Source organism: Panthera pardus, unplaced genomic scaffold (assembly GCF_024362965.1).
Source record: "Panthera pardus isolate Hobbes unplaced genomic scaffold, ASM2436296v1 HiC_scaffold_16, whole genome shotgun sequence".
NCBI classification, from domain to species: domain Eukaryota; kingdom Metazoa; phylum Chordata; class Mammalia; order Carnivora; family Felidae; genus Panthera; species Panthera pardus.
The window spans coordinates 148,740,602-148,762,526 of NW_026526721.1; the positions used below are offsets into that span (position 1 = coordinate 148,740,602).

Below are 21,925 nucleotides of genomic sequence, written 5' to 3' on the forward strand. Positions count from 1 at the left end.
GCACTGGAAGTAAAGTTTGGGTAAAGTCCCCTTGCCCACAAGGAGCTCGAAGCCTGATGGGGAAGAGAGACTTGTGCTAAATTATTACAAATGCGGCGTGAGAGGGCATATGACAGTGGTGCACACAAGCATCCCGGACCCCACAGGGTAGTTCCTGAGCATGAATGAGACCTTACAGATCTCAGGCTAGTGGGCCCAGGAGGTCGGGTGAGGAGATGGCCCTGGGTAGAAGGCTGGCCACCAAGGTTGCCATGTGCAGTCCCAGGTGCCCACAGGACCCTCCTTGCTTCCTCTTGAGGGAGCTGGATCAAGGCCTGTGCTTTGTCGGGGCGCCTGGGGGGCTCAGTTGGTTAAGCATCTGACTTCGGCTCAGGTCATAATCTCGCGGTTCATGGGTTCGAGCCCTGCGCCGGGCTCTGTGCTGACAGCTCAAAGCCTGGAGCCTGCTTCAGATTGTGTCTCCCCCTCTCTCTCCGCCCCACCCCTGCTTGTGCTCTGTCTCTCTCTGTCCTTTATTCAAAAATGAATAAACATTGAAAAAAATTTTTTTAAAAATCTGTGCTTTGTGTAGGGACACTGATGATCTCTGGGCTTACATGCCCCAAATCACGGGGAAGCGTGGAGGGAAACTGCCCCTTGATTCCTACGGGCCCTGCCTCTTGCCAGAACGTGGAGGGGCTTCCAGCTTTAGCGTGGTTCTCATGAGTTGCTGGAGGCCAGAAGGTTCGCCTTCTCCCCAGAGCCGGCCCAGCTCCCAACAGTGCTGTGATGCTGTGAGAGGAAAGAACACTACAGGCAAATCTATACGAACTTCACGAACTCGGGCATCAACAGGTGTTATCTTTTTTTAAAGTGTTTAAACACCAAAGGCTAATATCAGATGCCCCAAGTGCTGTCCAGGTGAGTAGCTGTCCTTCCTGTGAGCTGTGTAAAAGCCCAGAGGAGAGCACACCAGCCCTGCTGTGGCTCCCCACTCCCATTCTGTCCCCAGTAGTCTCCTCACTGGCTGGGCTGGGAAAGAAAAAGCTAATGAGCGTTAGGCTGTAGGAGAAGCTTCCACGGTGACACAGGCTTATTCATTGTTCTACACGATTACAATGCCATGGGAACCTGTGAGGAGTCACATTAAAACAAGACCACAGCCCTTCGGTGGTTTACTTTTTTGTTCATTTGGCTCTTTATTAGGCAGTGGCTGCTTGCGTATTTCTTGTATGACGTTAGCTCTAATAACAGTAGCGACATCCTAATTATTAGGAGCCCCTAAATCAGCTTTGATTGCAACGTAGACAAGGGAAGTCTAGTAGAAACCTCGGGCTCCACAGAGACGCGGCATGGAAGCATTAGATTGTAGCACAAGTCTAGCGGCTTGGCGGGCAGGCCTCTTCCTGTCTCTCGTGCACGCTTGCCCATGGCCGTGAAGGAGCCCGTGGCTGTGCATTTCGGATATGACTGGGCGCATTAGCCTGTCCCCTTGCACGACAGCTCAAGTAGGGAAATTTGATCCTCGGCCCTCAGCTCATTAATGCGTACTCCCCATACGTTTCCGTACTCACCGCTGACCCAGCCCTCAAACGGGGGGGGGGGGGGGGGGGAGAGAAACTTTATGAAACCATCATCTTAGCACAAACCGTATTCAAACTTGTTTTCCCCCCAAATCACCCCAGTGAAGCACATCAGCTACAATTTTGTGCTTGTTTGGCTTTTAATATGGCAAAATTTGTTTAGGAACAGTTCAGGGAACGTTCTGCTGTGGGAGACAGTTCTACAGAGGTTTCAGGGTCTGTTTCATTTCTAAAAGAGCATAAGCAAACTGTCAAGTACCTTGCCGCCATTCGTCTAGTTACCCGTGTTGATCCTCTGAGAGACAAACCTCATCCTTCGCGGGACAGTGACATGTGGGGCCACTTAGCGGTGTTTCCTCCCACAGAGCCTGCAGGATGGCTGTGGTGTCGTCTGTCCCAGCTCATGGCTGCCACTCCCGTGTGGCTTTGTGGGTCTGTCCTACAGTAGACACCGCGACAAGCCGGTGCTTTTGTGCCCAGGGGTCTCTGGTGATCACAAAACGAAGATTTTGAGGAAGGAGGTTAGTTTCAGCTTCCCCTTTCCCTTACAGTTACAACAGATTTACAACAGAGGCAAATAATATGCCTGACGAGGGTTTCTGGGGCACGTATGTCTTTCATGAAACCAAAGCTCTGGGGGCGCCTGGGTGGCTCAGTCAGTTAGGAGTCCCACTCTTGATTTCAGCTCAGGTCATGATCTCACGATTCGTGAGATCAAGCCCTGCCTTGGGCTCTGCATTGACAGCCTGCTTGGGATTCTCTCTTTTCCCCCTCTCTGGCCCTCCCCTTCTTTCTCCCTCTTTCTCTCTCAAAATAAACAAACATTTAAATAAAGAAAGCAAAGTTATAATCCAGTGACAGAGATGGTTTCAACATCCATGTTTCCCTTTTTGAGTTGCTGTTCTGGTCTGAGCAGGCTTCTGCCGGTCCATGTGGGTCTGTGGTTGTCATAACTTACCTGGTCTGTCTTCACCGTGCTTAATATGGTGCTGCCAGACCAGCTCCTCAGGAGAGCTCAGTTACTTCCCAAAATCACAGCCTCAGACCATGTCCTTTCCCCACACCAGGCCTGGCCCTCCCTTCTCGCATCATGGGTCACAGTTAGCTGTTGCCACAATAACATAACACGATAACGTAATAACATAACAGTAACATAACCAACCACCCTGAGCTTTGTCACGTTGCACCAATAAGCATTTATTTCTTGATCATGTGATTGCTGGTTATCTGGGTTCCACCGGTCTAGGCTAGGCTCAGGTAGGCTCGGCCCGCCCACAGGGTGGATCCAGCTCAGCTCCACTCCTCAAGGCCAGTGAACCAGCCAGAAGTGGGTCCTTTCATGCTAGTGAAGCTCAGAAGTCCAAACCGATCATGCGACTACATTCCAGGCTTCTGCCTGTGTCTCGTCCACTGACGCCCCGTTGGTCAAATCAAGTCACATGCTCAGGCCCAAGATCAAGGAGATGGGACACATCTCTACCCTGTGAGGCCGACTCAAGCCACATGGCAAAACCCAAGTGAATATTTGTTGAAAAATAACAAACTCTCACACCATCCCAGGGGCTGGCCATATAAGGTAAACCCCATTTCAGTCTTCCTGTTCTTCTCTTGCTGTCTATGCTGAAACATAGCCCTGCCTGTGTTAACACCTTGATGGTGTAACTACAGCACTGGTGGGAGAATTAACTCACGTGCTAAAGAACGTGATCTAGACGGCACAGCAGTTATGACGGCGGCCTGGGCCACTCCCAGCAGTGGGATGACCTAACAGACGGGCTTCCATTTGGAAATTTGAGGCGGCCGATCCTGTACTCAGATTGGGAACCATTCTTAGCCCCCACACCAGTGAACTGTTTGTGCATATGGCTGTCTCCTCCTGGGAGGCCCTAATTTGGAGAAACCTATCCCTCTGTCCCCTGTGATTGCCCCTCAGCCCCACCCAGTCTGTAAAGGCCTCCCGGGGAACACCCATCAAATGGCAGAAGCTTCAGCTTTGCGCTGCAAAGCCCAGTATGAACTTGGGCCCATTTTTGTATCATTTTAATCATAGCACATTAGAGACGAAGACCCTTAGAGACCATCTAGCTCAGCACTGTCCAATGGAACTTTCTCCACTTGGAAATGTTGTAGATCTGTCCAATAGAGCAGCCATCGTTGTAGGTGGCTGCTGAGCTCTTCAAACGTGTCTAGTGGAGCTGCGGAACTGAATGTTAATTCTATGTAATTTTAATTAATTTAGTTTTATATTTAAATAGCCCCATGAGGCTAGTCACTACCGTATTGGACGGTATAGATCTAGTCAGTCCCTTACTGGCCCAGAGTAGACATCAATAGATATTTCTCGAACTGAACGAGAAAGAGAGAAATGGCCCCCACCCAACATCACACAGCAAACTGGTGGCAAAGCCAAAGTAAGACCCTGGGACGCGGGCGGGCTGACCGGGGCGCGTCCCCTACGCCCCACGGCCCCTTCAAGGCCCAAATCTGTGTGTGCTAGTTTGGCCTTACTTTTCTACCCATAACCTTCTAGTAATATCTACACTCCTCATGGTCAAATAGGTTGGGGCAGGGCGGGGGGGAAGGGAATGGAAAAACCAAACTATTTCTCTGTCTTTGGTAATTTGTAGAGTGAGCATCAAAAACTCAATCAGACATCAAATATTTTTTTTACACAGTCGAAATAATACACACTTTGCATCCAAATTGAAACACAAGCTCCCAGCGATTTAATTATGCAAATGTGATATAAACAGTGTTAAAGGGGAAGAATGAAGATGGATAAGCTAGAATTTCTGGCGACACTTTCCTTTCTCATCTCCTCTTTTGGTTGATATTATGCTGATTTTCATGCGCCGCTTAGGTGGATACTCTATTTCTTTGTGGTAAGTGCCTCTGCAGATTTATGCAAATAATACTAATCACTGTGGAGAAAAAGAGCAGCCGTTTCCAGCCCTTCTGCCCACACGTGTTAGGCAACGGCACCAGATGAGTCCTTAGCCATGAATTTGATTAAATCCACAAGTAAGCAAAGCTGCTGTGTCAGAAAGGGCCGTTTTCCTCCAGCTGCACGGACAATTCTAGATTCTAAGCTCTAATTCCCGGCTTTGTTCTACAGGAGGCCGGAAGTGAAAATTGAAGAGTGGATGTAGAACTGTCTCGCCCCTGCCTCATCAGGGGAGCCCCATTCCCTGGTGGTGGGGGGTGGGGAGGTCCTGGGGAAGCCCACCTGGAGGGGAGGCTTTGGGTACCAGTAGTTTATTGAGGAAGTGCTCCCAGGGGAAGCTCGTAAGGAGGGTGGTGGAGGTGTGGGGCGTGGAAGGGGCGAAAGCCCAACAAGAGTGGCACCTCAGGCAGAGTCCCATGGAGGCTGCCTTCATTCTGATTCCATGGGGCCCCTGGACATAAGTTTCACCTCAGCATTTGTCCCCACCTGAGACCAGGGGACTGGGCTTTCATACGTACCCTCCGACTCAGAGATGGGCCCAAGCCACCCCGAGGCACTTGCGGCTCCCCGGGAAAGGTAGAAGGCAGACCCCTGACGGGAGCCGCCGGGGCAGACCCGTGGATGGGCGCACAGAGCCCCGAGGGCACTGGGCAGAGGACTGGCTGTGTCCACCAGAACCTTACCCCGGGTCCCTGCTCACGGAGGGCACCCCTACCTCGCTGCTCTTTTCCCAAAGTACATGGTGTCTCTTCCCTGGAGTCCCCCTCGGGCACTCGATGGCTTCCTGGTACATTACGTCCAGGTGACTGGGATTTTTTGCATAATGGTTTTTAAAAATTTTTTTAACGTTTATTTATTATCGAGAGACAGAGAGAGAGCACAAGCAGGGGAGGGGCAGAGAGAGGAGGAGACCCAGAATCCGAAGCAGGCTCCAGGCTCCGAGCTGGCAGCACGGAGCCCGACGTGGGGCTCGAACCCACGAACCGTGAGATCACGACCCGAGCCGAAGTCGGACGCTCAACCGACGGAGCCCCCCAGGCGCCCCTCATAATGGTTTTTATTCTGTGTGATCACACTGGCATTTTAGCGGCAGTCTGCAGAGTCTTAGGAGGGGGGTGGGCAGTCTGTGGAACGTGTTCCCAGCAAGAGAGCTACTCACGGGCAAGGCCGGCTCCTAAGGCCCCCACGTAACCCAGAAACTAAGGGGTGGCGTTTCTTCTCCAGCACCCGGGGCTCTCCTGGGGGTGCTAGAGAGGGAGCGCACCACGTTGTCGGCCTCTGCAGCAGCCTCCCCACACCTGTGTCATTGTTTGGGGGGCCGAGGGTGGGGGGAGAGGTGGGGGAAACTGAATCCCAGGTGCCAGGCACTCAGATCCTATTGGGGGAAAATTGGGGCCCTAGATACTTTCTCTCTCCTTATTTATTTTCTTCCAGCGAAGGTGTTCCTCTTTTTGGCTCTCTGCAGAGCAGAAATGCTGTTCTGAAGGTGAACATGAAAGCTCTCTTGGCAAAGAAATTGCTTTGCTCCGTTTGAGAAAGCTCTCTGCCTTTGAGAGGAGAGAGAGCGTGGGGCTCGGAGAACTTGATTAGCCCATCATCTTCCCCTCCGGCTTCCAGGGACGAGGCTGGACAGAGAGGCTCACGCACTCTCCCCAGGGCGCTCTCTGTGCCCTCATCGCAGAGCTGCCCGAGATTCTGGGACCCCTATCAGGAGGGCAGACCCAGAGGGCTGAGCCCAGCGCCCACGCAGCGGGAGAGGAACTGTCTGTGGTTGAGGCTGATTCGGCCGCTGCGTGGCTTTGAAAATCCCACCTTTCGAAATGAGGACGCAGCATCTCAGCTCACCACGGAAAGGGTGCGTTGTAAGCTGTAAAGTGTCAAGCAGGTTCGGTTGGTGGCGATGACGATGGTGAACTGTGGGTCGTAGGACCCCGGGATACTGTGTGTGTGCGTGTGTGTGCGTGCGCTTTGTCCCCATCTGGCAGAGGGCAGTTAGTGGTGACCTGCCCCACAGGTGGTCAGCCCTTCCCTCATCCCACTTTGCGGGACGGGGGAGCTGAGGAGCCCCCTCCTCCACACAGGCCAGCCTGCAGCAGTGACCGAGGGGGATGGCGGTGACTCCTGCTCCTGAACTCCTTCCCGCCCCCAGCCATGCAAGGAGCCTGTCAAAACCGCATCCATTTTATTTTACCAAAATGGTCTTTTTTAAGGTTGTTTGTTTTGAGAGAGAGAGGGGGACAGAGAGAGAGAATGAATCCTAAGCAGGCTCCATGAGCTGTTAAGTGCAGAGCCCAAGACAGGGCTCCGTCCCAGGAACCGTGAGATCATGACCTGAGCCAAAATCCAGAGCCAGGCACTTCATGCCCGAGCCATTCAGGTGCCTCTGTCTATTTTTAAATAAACATGAGAAAGATATACCGTATAGTAGCACTTTCAGAGCCCAGAAATGTAAAATTCGAAATAAAAATGGAGTCCTCATCGGGGTTTTGAGTGAGATGTGGATTTGCAGTTGACTCATGATGTACATGCATTCTCTCTAAGCCTCAGTTTCCCCATCGAGAAAACAGGACTGAGAAACAGGTAGAAAGATGGTGTGATGGTGCAGTAAGAGATTTGACGAGCATGGGCTGCAGAGCACTCCTCGTTCAGAGTTCATATCATCGGCGTCCTCAGTATGTTGGTTTGCAGAGCACTCTTTGTATAGAGCTAATATCATCAGCGCTCTTAGTATGTTGGTTTGCAGAGCACTCCTCGTACAAAGTTCATATCATCGGCCTCCTCAGTATGTTGGTTTGGAGCCACAGTGCAGCCCTTTCCCTGTTCCCAGAATGAGGAAGCAGAGCGCCAGGTTGGTTCAGACAGCTCCACGGCGCTACCGGCAGTTACTGGCAGTGCGGCTGCAACCCATGGCTTCCCGTGCAGTGCATCCCATGTGCGGACGCCGGGGTGGATGGCCTCTCCTGCCTCCCGGAGCCTAGTCCTGCCGGGTACCAGCCAGTGCCGGGCTCTGTAAGTGCCGGTGCTGGAGACCTACCTGAGGGGGTTAGCGGAGCCGTCGAAGGAGGGATTGACCGTGGGCGTTTGTAAAGGGGAGTGGATGTCGACTGGCCTGAAATTTCTCCTGCACCTTTGAGTCAGCCCGGCGCCTGCCTCTCCCAGCAAGTTCTCTCCTGCATTGACTCCTTGATCTCGAAAGCTGGGGAGGAGAAGTGAGTGTCCGCGCGAGTGCACAAGGTACGCGGGACAGAAGTCCAAGGCACGCCCCTCTCACCACTCGCTTTCCTAAGCTGGACCCCAGTAACATCGGAGGAAGTTTCAGAAGGGGCTGAAGTTCGACCACACCATCCTTTCCTGGCTTTGGACTTCATATGGAGGAGCCTTCGGTGCATTCCGTTTTCCTAGAGCTCTTGCCGGTTGTTCTGTCTTGTGCAGAGAGTGTTTTCCTCCAGCGGCAATTTCGATACCGTGGTGGTTTTCCCGCGAACAGTCCGCCTGGTCTCCGGGAGGAGCCGAGAGAGTCTGGGTGGAAGCTGCGCTCGTGTTCTGCGTGAATCGGGTGCTATACGCAGTCAGCTGACGTAGCTGGTGCTTCCGGCCCCGCCCCCCAGCCCCTCGGGCATCCCTCTCTGCCAGCAAGCCGTGTTCTGGAAGAGGTTCGCTGTGTTTCCTGTTTTCCGATGAAGTATTTGTTTACAAGCACGTATTGGGTGACCTCATGTCGATGTGTTCCTTTCCACCCTTTGCATATTTCCTTAGAGCCTTGGGATGGGCCGTTTTTAAATATCTAAAATAAGAAATGATTTCAGATGACAGAGTCCGTGAGGCTCAAAGGCCACTACATTCTTTGTGCCCTCGCACTTCTGACGCCCGACTCCCTTAAGTGTTATGCCTTTGGGACACACCCGTCTTGCAGTAGCCAATTCCATGGTGTAGGTTAACATTATGCACAGCGCTCTTCAACAAAATAGTTCTTTGCTTACATTCAGCACAGGCCCCAGTTTTCTTATGCCTTTGCGTCATTAGCGGTGTGATTTTTTTTTTTTGCAAAGGGCAAAAGACTTTCATTTTGTCTTACGATCTCTTACATTTTTAGGGTGTTCCCAAGAAGCATCAGCTACCACCAAGACCTATTTTAATAATTTCCAATCTCATTAAACTTGATGATGCAAAGATGAAGATATTCTTACCTTACTTGTTAGGGATCCATTAAATACATGAAAATATGGATTTTGATAAATATTCAAAGTTGCTGATTACTTTTGACACCAGGTTTTCAGTCCCCAGTCGGGAAATGTGATTCTTTACACACAGGTCGTCTTCCTATGAAGTTAACCAGCGTTAAAGACCTGTGCCTTAGCTCCTGACTCAAATTAAGCTAACTTAAAACTCCACTCTTAATGACTCTATGTAATACTGTTGTTTCGTGATTTAATTATCCGCTCTACTTGTCTTGCATAAGAACATTATTATGAAGAAATAATCGGGTGCTATCATTTAAAAAAAAAGCACCTTTTAAAAATCCATTTAGAATTGTCCAGGTTTTGTTTCTCTCACTTGTATAACCAGTTTCATATAAATATCAGTTTACCTTTGTTGCCCTTTCTTTCACCTTCTACGTTAGAACTTTTCACCCTGGGGGCACGTGGGTGACTTAGTCAGTTAAGCGTCTGACTCTTGATTTCAGCTCAGGTCAAGAACTTACAGCTTTGTGGGTTCAAGCCCCGCATCCGGTTCTGTGCTGACAGCATGGAGCCTGCTTGGGATTCTCTCTCTCTCTCTCTCTCTCTCTCTCTCTCTCTGCCCCTCCCCGACTCTCTTTCTCTAAATAAATAAGTAAACTTCAAAAACATTTTTTCATCCTGCCTTAACTTCTTGGTCCCATGGAAATGAGCCATCATGTTGACTGTCCCTTTCCCCTCTAGCCATGACATTCCAGAGTCCCGGTCGTTTTTTCCTGTTCGGTTTTTCCTTCCCTCTTTGTCTGAGTCTTCTTTTTTTTTTTTTTTTAATTTTTTTTTTTTAACGTTTATTTATTTTTGAGACAGAGAGAGACAGAGCATGAACGGGGGAGGGGCAGAGAGAGAGGGAGACACAGAATCAGAAGCAGGCTCCAGGTTCTGAGCCATTAGCCCAGAGCCCGATGCGGGGCTCGAACTCACAGACGGCGAGATCGTGACCTGAGCTGAAGTCAGACGCTTAACCGACTGAGCCACCCAGGCGCCCCTGTCTGAGTCTTCTTTATTTGCACCCCCTTCAAAGGATGAGTTAAAACAAAAGTTAATTAAACATGAAACTTTTTCTTTTCTTTCTTTTTTTTTTCTACTATATGTAGTTAATTCTTTTCCGTAAACCTTCAAATCCATTCTCGTTATTAATACATACATCGCAGATATCTATCTTTAGGCAGTAAACTTCAAAGACCCAGAATTGGTTCTTTGTTTAGATGATACGTGGCCACACAAGGGGACTTCCGTGGAGCGTGCGTGGAAGTGGAGGGGTGGCAGCGGAGGAGGGCTGAGCGACAAGCACCTTCAGAGCTGTATCCGGGTTGCTCCCCACGGCTCACTGTTCTGTGTCTTCATGGACAAGCAGGAAACCTCTAAAGACGCTTAAAGCAGGTGCACCGATTTGAAAAATATATCTCTCTATATATGAGTTTATATTTCTACATTTTCATGCCCTAAACAGAAAAAGAACCCCTAAAAAATGCCCCGAAGTCATTGTAGAGGTCCAGAAATGTACAGCTGGAAGGAACGCAGGATATCAGGTGAGACGCTCTTTCTGTGGTGCCAAGGCTTGGGACCCCCTCAGCACGACAGAGGGAAACAAAGAGCCAAGTGGCCAGTGGAAAGAACCTCAAGAGATTCAACAGGCCTCCGCGTGAGAGTAGATGGGGCGGCCTCTCGACTCCATTCACAAAAATAATTTTAGCAACGGTTCCTATAGGTTAAGCCTTCTCCAATTTGCAGCGCCTTTCACGGACCTCCATGTTCAGCCCTCTTCACATCACCATGGCAACACGCTTCTAATAAAGGAGGAGAGGGGAAGAAGCAATTTTGCAAACGTGACCTTTCCCTACCCTCAGTTTTGCCAGCGCGTGTGGGGTTTTTCCATAGTTGTCCTGTCCTGCGAACTTGTATTCTCCTCTCAAGATCGTAACATCTTATAATAAATAGCCCCTGGTCACTAAAATGAGAAAGCCAGGCCTGGAAGCATTAGTAACACAGCACGAAGCATTCCATTTTGATCAGGAATTTTCAAGTGCCGGTCCGTGGCCCAGCTGCTACGGAGTCCTGAAGGCCCCAGAACGGCCGAATCACAGTCTTCAGTCATGGTGCCCAGGAGCCGGAATCCTTAATGCTGCCTACTCAGGTGCCACAAGGTTTGCCAATCCTGGTTTATTTCACACCGTTCCTGTCCTGAATAGCCAGCATCCCAACCCTGTCTCCGTGTCCTGTGTAGCAAACAGATGGAAAGTGAAACAGCTCATATCTAACCCTGCATGGATGACAGAAGGGAGCTGCAAGAACTGTTTTAGACCAAAATAAAGATCATCATAAGACGGCACTATTCTTAGTTACCCTTAGGTAAGATAGGAAAGATTTCAGAATTAGAAGAAAAAAAAAAATCCCAGACACCAAGACAAAGAAAGAGGAACGCAGGCCAAGGCTGGTGGCAACACCTACTGAGTTCAGCTCTTTCCCCAAGCACATGCCCCACATAGAGCCCCCCCGTTCGGATTGTGTATCTAACTTCTCTGCACCAAATTTTCTGGGATTTTTGGTGCATCCCCATTGAAAAGGATGTGGAGAGTCTCACGGTCACAGAAATGAGCAGGAACCACGGAGCACCGATTCCCTTCTGCGAATGAGTGTCTGTTGAGGCCGTGTGTACCGTCGGGCTTTGCTGTTGTAGCATCAACTTCTGTGGATCCCACTGGCGATCAGTTTGCAGTTTGAAATTATCCAGCTTACATTTGTCTGTATGATTCCATTCAGTGAATCGATCCAAAATATCTCTGGATGGTCTTAAGCTAACTTAATATCAGGGGGAGCTGAGGGGCCCCCTCCTCCACACAGGCCCTTCCAGACTGCAGCAGTGACAGAGGGCGATGACATCTCTCTGATGTCTGAAATGGAACCTTCTAGAAAGATTCTTTCTCACGTTGCCTGGATTTGTCACGGCTATGCTTAAGTTATTCAGAAGTGTGTTATCCACCTGCCTCCTGGATCTCCGTGCACAACGTTGTGCTTGAAAAATGTTTCAGAAATTCCAGATGAGATGACTAGAAAGTATGTTTAAAGATTGATTATAAAGTTAAAGGTTGGTGCCAACCTTGTTAAAGAAAGGATCTTAAACTCTCTTGCCTGCCATACCATCTGGCCATCCAAGCAGCGTAGTGCAGGCTTAGTCCTGGCTTCCAACCAAGACTGTCATTGGGAAGATGGGATGTTCTAAATACTGTCCTTTTGTACCACTGGTGTCATTATCCGTGATGCAATCAAGTTAATTCTTGCTGGGACTTGACTATCTTCGAGAATTTTTTTTTTAAATCATGTGAACGATTGATTGGAATTGACAAATGTTGATATGGCCCCAGCTCGGGTTTGTAATGGATGGCTTTTGGGATAGATCAGCTTTGAAATGGAAATGTAGGTACATCTTTATGTTTTATTTTATTTTATTTTATTTTTAAAAGCTATTTATTTTAACTGATAGAAAACTTGGAAAGACATTTAAGAGGAAAGAAAAACTATACCGTAATCCCAGATAAATTGTTGGCTATAATTTTGGTGCATTTTCTTCTTTAATCATATGTCTACTCATTCTGTATTACTGAGTATTTATTGATCAGTTATCCCTTATAAGGCACTAAGGAACAATCTGAAGTTATTGAGAGTCAAACAGAGATGAGTGCAATTATTGGGGAACTCTCATTAAGTCCAAATGGGGAAAACAAAGTGTTAAGAAATTTGTCTCCAACAACTTCCGAAGTTGCAAATTTGGCACCAATGTTGTGAGTGAAGAGGAAGGTGGAATGCAGAGAAAATGTTCATTTTTACTTTGAATCTGTAAAATGCTTAAGAAAATGTGTAGGTAAATATAGAAAAAGGAGAAACTGAGGGATCCTCAATGACTTTGTGACACTTTTGTTACCCGGGGGTTGGAGATGTGGACAGAAGACAAAAAGCCTAAGAATAACCTTAGGTAGACATTTTCCTTCTTGTTTTTACTATTTTTTTTTTAAGGATCAGGTTTTATTCTATAATTGCAGACATTATTAACCCAAGAACACTCCATTTTCTTTCGATAATTAGAGTAGATTAGCTGTCAAGAATCTGGGGACACATGCCCAGTTTGAATTGATTTGCCCAAATGGTGCTGCTCTCTTGACGAGTCCCTTACGTGCATCATTGCCCTGCCATTTCCTCAATTGTTGGCCCAAAGCAGCTCCCCACCCCCAGGGAGACAGCCCTGCCTGATGCATTTGGAACTAACTAGGTCTCTTACCCTTAATGAATGGTTGTAGGCCTGACCGGCAGAGCTAACCGATACCTCAGGCAGTCTGAGGGTAACTCCCTTCTTTCACCCAAATGGCTGCTGTGCCTGAAAGGGTGATAGCCCAAGAGCAGGAACCTGAGGCTGGTTCAGTGTTTTTGTGGGAGGTGTGTGTGTGTGTGTGTGTGTGTGTGTGTGTGTGTGTACGCATGTTACATGAGTAGACCCTTTAGTCTTTGGGAAACTGACATGGCAGGTGCTGGGCTCCAGAGCTCAGGGACACTGCCCCCTCGGCCCCCATCCCCCCCACTCCCAGACTGGCAGAGATGGGCCACTCCTCCTGGTATCCCTTTAGCCTCCTCACTCCTCCTTTCTTTCTGACCTCTGTAGCCACTGTGAGCATAACAGCAGGGCTTAGCAAAAGTCCAGAACCCCAGACTCCTTCCATGGCCATGGGTGGACCGGAACTGCTGAAGGGAAATTGTGGGCATAAAAGTCCTTTAAGCCATGGAATTCTGGGGGCAGAGGGTTCTTTGGAGCTTTTAGGTGACTTGGGGGTGAACAGACGTCTTAGTCTGTGGCTTGGCTCTGGGCCTCTCACTCCGCACTCTTTACCTTGATAATCACCTGCCTCTTAACAGAATCGTTGCTTGTCCCTGCCCAGCTCTGGTCTCTGAAGCCTCATTCCTGGATGGGTGTATAGAACAGTAGGAGAAAAGTTACACCGAACCTTAGTGGTTTTGCCTGTGAGAACTGCCTAGGTAAGCATTGCCTGAGCAATCAGGATAGCTTGTGAGCAGTGGCCAGCCTTGGGAAATGTCCAAATGTGCTCCAATCATCAGATAATTTATAAAACTCATAAAAAGAAGTCAGTATAGGGTCAGTTTCCCTCGGAAAGCAAAATCAAGATGCTTTGGGGTAGAGAGAAGCTGGCAGAAGTTGATTGAATGGAACAAGGGGGAAACAGGCATGTAGGGATTAGAGATGCAGAACGTCCTCGTACTGGCCAGTTCTGATCTCTGACATTGACTCCAGTACACTGAGTCCAGAAAGCTCAGCGACAGCAGGATTGTGAAATCTGTGGCAGGAAACAGCTCTTAGCTTCAGGGGAGAAACACATTTAACTGTCCAAAGAGGAAACACGGGGCCTGTGGAGGTAGGGCCAGTTAATGTGATATTAATCTGAAACATCTTCATGCTCACACAAATTAGGGAACTTGAATTCTGGTGCTTATATTTTAATAATCCAGTATGTTTCTATATTTTTGTTCCCTAATGCAATACCATCTGTCAAATCTAATATGCTCTTACAGTGAATACCCTTTTTTTGTGAAGAGCTCTATTTTTTCATCCAAATGGTTCAAAACCCTAACATATATATAAATAAAGGCACTTATTGGTATATTATGTTAGTGAAAACTTGGAAATAATCTAAATGTTCATCCATCATCTAAATGTTATTATGTAAATGTTGGTCCATCTGTATAATAGAATACTATGCAGTTCTTAAAAATGTTGTGGTAGAACCATATCGTATTGATGGGAGAAGATGTTTATGGTACCAGGTTACACAACTGTGTTTATAATAATATCCCATTTTTGTGAATACTGAATAGATACGACTAAGTTTAGAAACAAGTCTATAAGGAATAGGCATCAGACCATTAATAGTGTATCCCTGGAAAGGTGAGAGCTATAGAGGGAAGATTCCATTTTCTTAGCCATGCTTGTATGTGTTCATGCCTAGCATTGGGTTTTTTATAGTGAGCATGGACTTTGGTTTTTTTTTTTTAGACTTCATATTTCCTTTAAACACCAGTGGAAAGAAAAAGATCACTAAAGGCACTAACTCCTATGATTTCCTTAAACTGGATTCACTGCTTCCCAGATAGAGCCAAAAAAGTTTAGAACATCTGAAGAAACAGAGATTTCAAAGGAGCCATCGTAGCCCATTGAAGTCCCTCCTTACCCTCTGTTTAAAAATTTGGACTGTTGCGGGGCACCTGAGTGGCTCAGTCGGCTGAGCCTCCGACTTCGGCTCGGGTCATGGTCTGGTGGTTCGTGAGGTGAGGCCCCGTGCCGGGCTGTGTGCTGACAGCTCGGAGCCTGGAGCCTGCTTTGGATTCTGTGTCTCCCTCTCTCTCTGCCCCTCCCCCTCTCACCCTCTATCTGTCTCTCTCAAAAATAAATAAGCATTAAAAAAATTAAAAAAAAAAAAGAAATTTGGACTGTTGATACACAGCAGCTTGGGTGGATCTCAGAAACATTGTGCTGAATGAAAGAGGCCAGTGTCAGGAAGTTACATACAGTATGATTCCATTTACCTGACACTCTCAGAACACCCTCCCTGTAGGGACAGCAGAGAGAGATCACGGGTTACCAGGGTTTGGGAAAGAGGACAGCAGAGGGGGATCGTCTCTGGCGATGGAACCGTTCTGGATCGGGATGGTGGCAGGGGTGAACATGTAATTTTCATGCCAGAATTCGTAGAACAAACCACAGAAAAGTCCATTTCACTCCATGTTAATTAAAACAGGTTTTCTTGAGCGGTAAAATAAAGGAACAGGGAACCGAGGAGGATTGTGTGTCTGACCCCACGGAAGAACTTGGCCATGGTCTTGCAATTGTTAGCACCGTATATTTGCTTCTCTGCAGGGCCTGCTGTCCTTGGCTGAGTCTCAGACACAGGCCTCACCCTCACCTGTGTGCCCAGGGCACCAGTCCCTCCACCTGACAACTGTGAGGGATGGTCCCGTTTGTGTTCGAGCAAATCCCATATCGGGAAGCTCAGTGCCTTTCACGACTTTATCTTGGATTTACCTGTATGCCTTCTATGGAACTTCGGCCCTCCAGCTTCCACCAAGGGAATCTCATGTTGCTCTCTGGCAATAAAATAAGGCCAATCCAGAAGCATCTGTTTATTGCAGTCACATCTCTACTCTCTGAGGGTCTTCCATCTGCTACGTCCCGCTTGTGAGACCCTCCAGCTTTCTGGTCTCTTTTGTCCGTAAATGCATCGGGCAGAAGTGGATGTGCTCCTCTGTCTGTGGTCTGGCAGGGGAGGACGGAGCCGGCCGGCTCTCCCGCTGATCCTAACACAGGCTTTCGCTCAATGGCACCGCTGGTCACATGGCCATTTCTCGAAGCCATATCCCTCTGTGGACTCAAAGTGTGCAAACACCATCTTTTCACACCTGCTGCCGTGGAGCCTCGTCCCGCCCATCATAGTCACGAGCAGGTGCTTCAGAATTGCACGTGTATCCCGTTCAGGTATGTCTTCCTAGGGTGAGCATCCCAAACTATCCAGGACCCTCCAGGGTTCTACCATCTGGCACACCCACTGTCCTTGCCAGCCTCAGGCTCAGACATGCCCAGCCTCCATCTCTTGTCAGCGTCGTCCCTCTTGCTGAAAGACTTGAAGAAGGGAGATGCCTCAGCTCCATTTCTGCCCCATCACCTGTGATCCACTGGGAGGGCCGGTTCCACGGGAAAAGAAAGGCCAACGTGCCCTTGAGGTTTCCTCTGCCCATGTTCCTTTCTGAAAAGATTCTCTTGTGTTCCCAATATTGTCACTCTTTATATGTGACTGGTAATTGTAGGCCTGGATACGCTGCTTTGGGCTGGTGGGGCAGGACGGCGCCGCATAAACACAAGTTATCTTCCTAATTGGCATCATTGCATACTTCAGTGGGTCTGAAACCTCCAGGCCTTCTCTGGCTCTTCATGGGTGTGGAGTTGTGAAATTCCGACACATCTGGACGTCTTATTTCCATAATTGCCGCACTTGCAAGGTGACTACTGGCCTGTTCTAGAATGAAAAGGTGTTAATTACGTTAATAATTAGGAATTGTGAAGCAGCTTCTCTTAGTGAGTCCCGGAGGGGTGTGGGTTACAGCGACGACAGAGAAGACGGGTAGCCAGTGACCTGGTGCCGCTGCAACAGCAAATGGCCGTGAAGGGAAGTACAGACTCGACAAAGAAACGTGAGAAAAATGTGTAAAGGGAAAGCGGATTATAAATGGTCATTGAGGCGATTTTTGGGCCTGACTAGAAAGCACACTTGATATAATGAGCTAAGTTAAAGAGACCAGGGATTTGGCGCAGTTTGCTTCCGAACAAAGTGTTGTGTGGCCTTTGTCCATCAAGATACCTTCTTAAACATTGCTAAAAATGGGAGGGTAAATGCGGCGACCGCTGGATCATCCCTATTCTTTCCCTCCTAGAAGCCCTCTTCTTTGTTTGTTTCCAGACCTCTTTTTTTCCCCCTCATTTCACCAAAAACTAAATTAAATAACTCATCCCGAAGCAGTGTGCTGGTCTACCTTATCCAGAGGTTGGAAACACCAAGACGGAGATCCTAACATATAAATGCAATGTTATCAAACAGGGACCTGCTTTTTTTAATTAACTAACTAACTGATTGATTTTAATTTTTTAAATTTATATCCAAGTTAGCAAATCGTGCAACAATGATTTCAGGAATAGATTCCTTAGTGCTCCTTACCCATTTAGCCCATCCCCCCTCCCACAACCCCTCCAGTAACCCGCTGTTTGTTCTTCATATTTAAGAGTCTCTTATGTTTTGTCCCCCTCCCTATTTTTATATTATTTTTCTTCCCTTCCCTTATGTTCATCTGTTTTGTGTCTTAAAGTCCTCATATGAGTGAAGTCATATGATAGTTGTCTTTCTCTGATTTCACTTCGCATAATACCCTCTAGTTCCATCCACGTAGTTGCAAATGGCAAGATTTCATTCTTTTTGATTGCCGAGTCATACTCCATTATGTGTGTGTGTGTGTGTGTGTGTGTGTGTGTGTGTGTGTGTGTATGCGTGTGTGTATGCGTGTGTGTGTGTGTGTATACACACACACACCACATGTTCTTTATCCATTCATCCATCGATGGACATTTGGGCTCTTTCCATACTTTGGCTATTGTGGATAGTGCTGCTATAAACATGGGGGTGCATGTGTCCCTTTGAAACAGCACACCTGGATCCCTTGGACAAATGCCTAGTAGTGCAATTGCTGGGTTGCAGGGTAGTTCTGTTTTTAGTTTTTTGAGGAAGCTCCATACTGTTTTCCAGAGTGGCTGCACCAGTTTGCATTCCCACCAGCAGTGCAAAGAGATTCTCTTTCTCCACATCGTCGGCAACATCTGTTGTTGCCTGAGTTGTTCTTCTGAGCCATTCTGACAGGTGTGGGGTGGTATCTCATTGTGGTTTTGATTTGTATTTCCCTGATGATGAGTGATGTTGAGCATTTTTTCATTGTCGGTTGGCCATCTGGATGTCTTCTCTGGAGAAGTGTCTATTCATGTCTTTTGCCCATTTCTTCACTGGATTATTTGTTTTTTAGGTGTTGAGTTTGATAAGTTCTTTATAGATTTTGGATACTAACCCTTTATCTGATATGTCGTCTGCAAATATCTTCTCCAATTCTGTTGGTTGCCTTTTAGTTTTGCTGATTATTTTTATTTATTTTTTAATGTTTATTTATTTTTGAGAGAGCGTGCATGAGCAGGGGAGGGGCAGAGAAAGAGGAGACACGGAATCTGAAGCAGGCTTCAGGCTCTGAGCTGTCAGCACAGAGGCTGACGCAGGTCTTGAACTCATAAACCATGAGATCGTGACCTGAGTTGAAGTTGGACGCTCAAGCGACTGAGCCACCCAGGCGCCCCACTGACCTGTTTTATAGAACTACTCCTAAACTACTTGGTCAAGAGACTGCATTCAATTCAGAGCCCTTACATAAAGTATTTGCCACCATGTTCTAGGGACCCTGCTCTTGATGGGCTGAGAAGGGGCTGGCCTCTGGGTCAGTGGTCCCTCTGGTTGATAGTCTGGTGAATGGCACCCCCGTTTTCTATGTCCCTCCCAAAGCACCAGACACTGTCAAAGAGGACCATTTCTAATAGGCCTTGACATAGTTAAACTGTCCACTCTCACCAATCAGGGTAACATGACTTAGGGAGAGAGAAGAGAAACTTCATTACAAACAGCTCAAAACATCTGGAAAACAGACTTTGCACATGACCATCAAAATACACATTTTGTGTGAGCTTTTCCTTTTATTCCAAAGCCCCCAAGCATGTATCCTATTGACTGTAAGCTTCTATTGCATTCCGTCTGCCATTGACCTAATGTTTTTCTTTTTCCCCTTTTCAAACGGGAGATAGCATATAATACCATTCTACTACATGTGTAGTCTTGTGTATATCCAAGCATGTAAATGTAACTTTATTTAGCTTGCGCTTAATACAGTTCCCAACAACCGTAGGGTAATCTAGTTGAAGAGGAAAGCTGGGGATTGTAGCAGGCGGGCATTTCAGTCACAGATTCTAAATTATGCTTCAGTTAATAATGAAATTCTTGCAGGAATTAGCGGTGAACTTGTACCCGAGAATCGAATTTGAAGAGTTGTCCATGTTGATTTGTGAAGGGGACTGGTACTTCTCACGGTCAGAAGGCTGGGGATTGGCAGCCTGCAGAGAGAATGGGAGAACAGATCAGAGCAGTCTGTCCTCAGGGAGCCCATGCTGTACTCTTGGGGGGGGGGGGGAGGGGCGGGGGGCGGAGCTCAGTCATCGTGTCCACTGATTTTCACTGGGCCATGACTAAGACCTGGCTTTATTTTATTACATATATAAATGCATTACTTTATGTTTATACAGATATATGCATATACACATGTGTACATGTATATACAGAGTTATGTATACATACAATATATATTGTCCATTAAAAATTTTTTTTTAATGTTTACTTATTTTTGAGAGAGAGAGAGGCAGAGTGCAAGCAGGAGAAGGGCAGAGACAGAGGGAGACACGGAATCTGAAGCACACTCCAGCCTCTGAGCTGTCAGCACAGAGCCCGATGCGGGACTCGAACTCACGAACCCCGAGATCATGACCTGAGCTGAAGTCAGACACCCAACTGACTGAGCCACCTAAGAGCCCCTAATATCCATTTTTTATATACATACATATTATAAAATCCATTCTTTCATTAAAAACAGCTCTTTTAGTGCCAGGGGCTTCTCACATGCAATTTTTGTGTCCTGAAAACCATTTTCAACCAAGACAATAACATAAATTCTAGAACTTACTGAATGGATAAGTATTTGCATTGAAAGTGTCTGCTTTGCATAATAATGTAAAATCTGATTTCTTCCTTATATTTAGTTAGAGTTTAACTCTTCTCTTTCTTCTAGGAAACCAATTAATAATTTATATTTAAATATAAGTATTTTTTGAAAAGTTGGCTCAGCCCCTAGTCTGTCTAACTTGTACTTCGTCTTAATTCTTCAAGGTCCCCGGGACACCCCCACCTCCCGGACTTTCAGACGTCCTCACTTTTCTGAGTGACCTAACTGATACTGTCACTTTTTGAAAAGAGGGATTTACCTTGGGGTTTCTCGGGAAAATATCGCCATCGCACTCATCTCATGGTCACCGGGGACTGAGAGAACAGTGTGAAGCCGTACTTTAATGAAAAGCGTATCACCCAAACCATCAGAAAATTGTAGGTTGTGCCAGGAAGAAATGAGGGGCATTCTCCCACCCCAACAAGCCCGACTGGTCCCTCCCAGTGCAGATGATCTCATTTGGCTGGGTAATTATCTCCTTTGGAAAGGTGATCATTTGTTTTTCCTCTTGTGGTGCTAATTTTTTTTTTTCCAACCTAATATTTTGGTACAAGACTTCTCCACGCAAGAGTGAAACACGCATTGTTTGTCATGCGATGGTAGTTGGAAAACAAGAGAAGCCGAGGAGACCCCTCCTAGGATCATAATGTACAAGATGAAAGAGGAAAATGCCTTTATATGGCCCTCCAGGAGAGAAAGAGAAAAATACTGGCAGGGAGAGTCCCAGAGAGAGAGGGGCCCTTCGCCTTCAACCTTGGCTTTTGGTTGTGTCTTCCCCCCATTGTTCTTTCCACTTTCCCAGTTTCCCCCTGTCTCTGTCAGCCCTCTGTCTGCTGAAGGGGTGGACACTCCCCTAACGGGCTCTTAATCCTCTGTACCTAATAGCGTTCCTGAGCCTGTCTTCTGTGATTCTTGAGTTCCTATTAACCTTTTCCTGTCTACTCTCCCTGCCAAGTTAAGGCAGGGATGTTTTCTTACATGCCTTTGTATAGCTCTTGCATGGAGCAGGCCCTCGATAAATGCATTGACTTTAATACAGGATCTCATACATGGCACAGATACTCACCCGTCCCCTCGCTCAGCGTAGCTGTCGTATTCAGCGGAGGATTGATTAAGGACTATTGAATGATAGGGAGTATAGTGACACTAGCCTGAAGACTCCTTCCCAGGGGCCAGGCCTGCATCTTCTTTGCGCCTCCTTGCGGCCCTAACACAGGGCGGGCTCACCAGAGAGTCTCAGAACCTGTCCCCTGAGTTGAAAGGCAGAGAGCGGGCTGCCTTCTTCATGCTGCAGAGGACCCGCAATCTCAGTACCCCGAGCCCAGGCTGGGGTACCCCTCCGCCTTTGACACACCGTCTGCAAGTGGGATGGGACTGGGGGAGGAGAGGGGCCCTCCCAGCAACCTCACAGGCGTCCTCGCCACCAGCCTGGCCCCCCTGGGCCATCGGCAGAGTCACGTGCCTGGGCGCGGGCTTCTCGGAGGTGAGCTCCTGGCTTGCCGGGGAAGACTTCATCTCCTGTAATACGGCAGTGTGAGACCACTACGGTTTTTAGTCGATCCTGTAAATCCTACTTAAGGAAAGTGTTCGTTTTTTGTCTTGTGGCTGAAGTTAAAGTTTCTTTCTCTAGATAGATGCACCGTGCCCACTGTTTTTTGCTGTTGTAATTCAACTATAAGCTAAGCTATTTGTCGTTGTTTGTCTTCTCCCTCTCCACTCTCCACTCATGCACAGAGAGCTCTTTTATGTTTGGTGTGTGTGTTTACTTTACACAA

At 47.6% G+C, this 21,925-nt stretch overlaps 1 protein-coding gene and 2 long non-coding RNA genes across 8 annotated transcripts in view; 1 reads left to right on the forward strand and 2 right to left on the reverse strand.

Annotated features, from left to right (window-relative positions):
• ULK4 (unc-51 like kinase 4) overlaps positions 1 to 21,925 on the forward strand; it is a 569,816-nt gene that overhangs the window by 489,097 nt on the left and 58,794 nt on the right. The gene's annotated exons all lie outside the window — the stretch shown is intronic.
• Positions 1,684 to 2,657, reverse strand: LOC109248807 (uncharacterized). The gene is made up of 2 exons (XR_002072269.2): positions 2,521 to 2,657; positions 1,684 to 2,048 (listed from the first exon to the last, which is right to left on the reverse strand). It is a non-coding gene; the product is annotated as an uncharacterized LOC109248807 (long non-coding RNA).
• Positions 19,214 to 20,557, reverse strand: LOC109248806 (uncharacterized). Its single transcript, XR_002072268.2, has 2 exons — positions 20,410 to 20,557; positions 19,214 to 19,488 (listed from the first exon to the last, which is right to left on the reverse strand). It is a non-coding gene; the product is annotated as an uncharacterized LOC109248806 (long non-coding RNA).